The sequence below is a fragment of the Carassius carassius genome, chromosome 18, assembly GCF_963082965.1.
Source record: "Carassius carassius chromosome 18, fCarCar2.1, whole genome shotgun sequence".
NCBI classification, from domain to species: Eukaryota; Metazoa; Chordata; class Actinopteri; order Cypriniformes; family Cyprinidae; genus Carassius; species Carassius carassius.
This window is the reverse complement of record NC_081772.1, coordinates 31,039,893-31,044,913: the sequence shown is the minus strand read 5'-3', so window position 1 is coordinate 31,044,913 and position 5,021 is coordinate 31,039,893. Positions and strand designations below refer to the sequence as shown.

At 49.0% G+C, this 5,021-nt stretch overlaps 1 non-coding gene across 1 annotated transcript; it reads left to right on the top strand.

Annotated features, from left to right (window-relative positions):
* The first annotated feature begins 4,516 nt into the window (after nucleotides 1–4,516).
* Nucleotides 4,517–4,598, top strand: trnas-aga (transfer RNA serine (anticodon AGA)). Its single transcript has one exon. It is a non-coding gene; the product is annotated as a tRNA-Ser (tRNA).
* Nucleotides 4,599–5,021: the final 423 nt, after the last annotated feature.

Genomic DNA, 5,021 nt, shown 5'->3' with positions numbered 1-5,021 from the left:
CGATTGCAGAACCCGAAGTTGGTTCAGGGATTTGAAGCCAAAGAGTGGAGAATACACTGTGACTTTGCCGGTTTCAGCTTAGTAACAGGTATGTGCCAGGTAACACTTCACGTAGCAATCAGTTGGCTACTGAGTGCAAAAAAAAAAAAATCCATCAATTGCTGTAGCGATTTCAGTAACTACAGTAAGAATAGTACGGTAGAGCGGATTTGCGCGAATTTGCAGAGAAGCGGCGAACAGCCAGCGCCAGCGGCCAAACTGCACCAAAATCGGATCAAAGTCAGACCATGGGGCCGTCTATCCTACGACACCTGCACCATGTCCCTATGACCCCGGGGGTCGGAGTTAAGGCCCCCCAAAATGTGGAATTTGAACCATTAAAACTCAGGAACCGGACGACCCAGGAACTCGTGGGTGGTCGCATACGGTTGGCCCCTCGACCCTCTAGGGATCCCCTGAATTTCAGCGCCGAAGTCCACTGCTTCGCGGAGATATTAGCAAAAAATAGTACCATCCACCCCCTCGCAAGTACTCATCCATGCCGGCCAGGGTGCACCCTCCCCGGCTAGAGAAGGCAGCTCGAGGGGGGTGGAAGTCGGAAGAAAGATCTTAGGATGAGGCCTAGAGAAAACACCTGTACTGTACTCAGCACACTAAGAGGAATCCATTCATGTAAGTTTTATCACATAATACTGTAGAATTTGCATAAAAATGAGCGTTGAATTTTGGCACACATGTGCACCACATGTGGTGCGTATCTCACTGTTCATTAAATAGTAACTGTATTTAACTGTATTTATTTCAAATGTGTGTTTTTGTTAATGAAAATACCTGTAATGTACTCAGGACACCAAGGGGAACCCATTCATGTAAGTTTTATCACGTAATAATGAAGACTGGCCATGTGTTAAAACTGCTATAGCTTGCAACCTTTTAGCAGAAAATAACACTGCATCGGGATCTGTTTTCATGGTGGTCAGGAGGTAAATTTGCAATATGGTTAATGAAAACACCTGTACTGTACTCAGGACACTCAGAGGAATCCATTCATGTAAGTTTTATCAGAATATACTGTAGAATTTGCATAAAAATGAATGTCCACGGGAGCATTATGGAGGTCCCGCTGAATAAATTGTAAATTGAATTTTTTTTTGAAAAAACCTCCCATTTGCCATTTATTCAGCACGCTCTTCCTAATGGTTCCGTGGACAGATAAATTTTGGCAATATTGTGGTTGAAGTCTCATCAGCTGTACTCTGCAAGCTCCCAGGAATCCATTATTGTAAGTTTTATCCAATAACACTGTAGAAATATGCATATAAAAATATTTGGATTTTGGTTAATGTCACCACATGTGGTGAATATTAACCAAAATGTCACACACTTTGCCAAGCTGTAACTCCGCCAAAACGGGGCCAAACTGCACCAAACTCGGGTCAGAGTAAGACCTACAGAAGGCCCACCGAACACCAATGGGCCCCCATCCATAAATCCTCAGGGGGCGGAGTTATGGCCCTCCACATTTTTGATAGTCAAATGGAAGGAAGAGACCCAGCAAATTGAAACTGGGTGACTTGATAGCACTCGAAGGGCCCTCTCTGAAGAGATACGGAGAGATACGGACCCGCAAATGCAAAAAGTCCCAAAATTTGACCGGCCATAACTCACTCAAAAAAGGGGGGGAAAAAACACCAAACTCTGGTCAAAATTAGACCATGGGGACCTCTATCCGATGTTACCGGCCCCAAGTCCCTGAACCCCCGGGAGGCGGAGATACGGTGCCCCAAAAACTGGTGTCCATCCAATATGAATAAATGGCAAGTGGGATATGTGTCCACCTGAGGTTTAACAAATAGCAATTCTATTCAATTTGATTTAATTAAATACATGCAATAGTGTTGATCAAAATACCTTCAGTGTACTCAGACATCTCAGCAGAGTCCATTAATGTAAGATCTATCCCATAATAATGTAGAATTCCCATAGAAAAAATGTTGGATTTTGGTCAATTTCACCACATATGGTGCATGTCCACCCTCAATTTATTTGACGGCATATGTGTCCACTTGCAGATTATCAAATAGCAAGTCTATTTAACTTGATACATCTCCAATGTAAACGCTTACCGGTTTGGTGGACAAGCGCTCCCTTTTTTGACCCTTTGACCCCTAAATAAGGTCATAGGGTCACCAGACTTCTATGCCCGTTCGAGGGGGCCCCCATGAGACACATATCCAAAATTCGGCCCGATCGGACCCCGGCGAGCCGTGTCCACGAAACCGCTAGGCCGAACACATTCAAGTAAATGGCAGGTGGGATTTTTTTAGAAACGTCCTAGGGGCCCGAAATTTGGAACGGTGGCTCCTGAGGGCCCCTAGAACGTGCTGTCAAAAGCGCGAGGACCTAGCGCAATGCACTTTTTTTCCTTGGGTCCTACGACTACGTGTCTCGGGGCCCTGGTTGAGGGGTCCCTGAGATGCCAGAATCTCAAATCTGGGGGTCCTATGACTTATCGTCTCTGAACAGTGGACGTCCCACCTCCCATCAAAACGCGTACCGCTTTTGTGGACGTGGGGTCCCTTCTGTGACCGTTTGACCCCTAAAGAAGGTCGTAGGGCCACCAGACTTCTGTGCCCGGTCGAGGGGATGCCCTCGAGACACATATCCAAAATTCGGCTCGATCGGACACTTGGGAGTCGTGTCCACGAATCCGCTAGTCCAAACGCATGGGAATAAATAGCAGGTGGGATTTTTTTAGAAACGTGAAATTTGGAACGGTGGCTCCTGAGGGCCCCTAGAACGTGCTGTCAAAAGCGCGAGGACCTGCCCACCCCCCACCTCTGGGACCCTTTTGGGAACGTTCCGTAAAAATAGTGGAAAAGTGGACAAATAGTGGTTCCGTGGGACCGGGGGTCCGGGTCGGGGGTCCTCGGGGCTCGAGGGTCGAAGGTCAGTATTCTTTTTGTAGGCCTCAGGGGGTCACGAGGGTCCACACAGCGGACCCATATGGCGGGTGGACAAAACGCGGCACGCTGGGATGCGAAGCCCATCCTAGAACAGCCCCAGCCATTCATTTAATGGGAGAAAGGCCAAATAATAGGGGCCAGCAGAACGATGGCAAAAGGACCTTTATAGGGTTCGTGGGAGGTGGGGGTGGGGGTGGTGGGGGCTCTCCTGGTGGTCAACATCACCCCCTAGAGGTGTCAATACTTGGTTTACTGCGGATTCCCTACGGAAAAGGGGGGTAAGCCGACTCGTCCCGTTGGCCAGTTTTCTAAAGGAGAAAATGGATCCAAATTGACAGTACAATCCCTTCGAACCATTATGCGGTATATGGCAATTTAAATGAGATGCCAGAATCTCAAATCTGGGGGCCCTACGACCTATCGTCTCCGAACTGTGGACGTCCCACAACCAATCAAAACGCGTACCGATTTGGTGGACGTGGGGTCCCTTCTGGGACCGTTTGACCCCTAAAGAAGGTCGTAGGGCCACCAGACTTCTATGCCCATTCGAGGGGGTCCCCATGAGACACATATCCAATATTCGGCCTGATCGGACCCTTGGGAGTCGTGTCCACGTACCTGCTAGGCCGAGAGGTTAAGGCGATGGACTTGAAATCTATTGGGGTATCCCCGAGCAGGTTCGAACCCTGCCGACTACGGGAGGGCTTTGCAGTATTGCTTTAGCTTTCCGTGATGGTAATTGTGCCTTCTATGGTCCTTCGCTCTCTGTGCCATAACTGCTTCTAGCTTTCATCCTCGTGACACCTGCATCTCTTCTGGGCAGCTTGTTGTAAAACTGCTGCTTTATAAAAGGTGAGAAGCCAGTGCTCCACAAAAGCCTGGATAGCTCAGTCGGTAGAGCATCAGAATTTTAATCTGAGGGCCAGGGTTCAAGTCCCTGTTTGGGCGAAGGTCTGTCTGCTTTTGGCGGAGTCAACTTGCTATCACTACGGTCCATCACTTCTTCTCAGTGGGATTGTTGTTTTAGCCGCTTCCAGGGCTAGCTTACAATCTCCGCTTGCTAGGTTGCAAGTAGGTCAGGCAGCAGTGTTACACACAACATAGGAGAAGGTGGTCTGCTTAATTCAAGTCCCTGTTTGGGCGAAGGTCAGTCTTCTTTTTGTAGGCCTCAGCTTGCTATCACTACGGTCCATCTCTTCTGCTGACTCTGTACTAGAGCAATGTTCCTTCCTGCTCCCGGGGATCAGTGCATCTCCCTTGTTCGGCACACCTGATTCTGATGGTCAGCCCTTTAGGAAAGAGTGCTCACAGAGTGAGTAGAATAAGACAGACTTCCCAATTGTGCAGTGCTCTCGGTCCCCAGGGCCAGTACTAAAAAACCCCATTACATAGGATGAGACATGGCAGCCTGATTTCTCCTCAGTGGGACCGCTGTTTTACCCGCTTGCAGGGCTAGCTTGCAATCTCCGCTTGCTGACTGAGCTGGGTTGGTTGCAAGTAGGTCAGGCAGCAGTGTTGGACACAAACTGTGCAGAAATTGGTCTACTCCCGTAGTCGTGGCCGAGTGGTTAAGGCGATGGACTAGAAATCCATTGGGGTCTCCCCGCGCAGGTTCGAATCCTGCCGATTACGCTGTTTGCTGAAGGCCATGAGGCAAAGCATCCATGCATTTTTCATGGTCCTCGCACTTATTTGCGAAATGTCCAGTCCCTCTTCGATGGACAAACACGCCGCTGCTGCTTCTTGTATCCGGGCTCCAGGGGTTCTCTTGGGTGAGCCAGTGGCACGCCGTGATCGTATAGTGGTTAGTACTCTGCGATGTGGCCGCAGCAACCCCGGTTCGAATCAGGGTCATGGCAACCCTTTGCCGTTGAGTATACTGGAAGGTTGAAAATTTTTTACCACCTCATCTTTCTGCGTGATTTTGTTTCTGAAGCTTGGCCTGTGCAGGGCGCCATCAGACAAAGGGGCTTGCTTTCTAATATTAGGCGTAGTCGTGGCCGAGAGGTTAAGGCGCTGGACTTGAAATCCATTGGGGTCTCCCCGCGCAGGTTC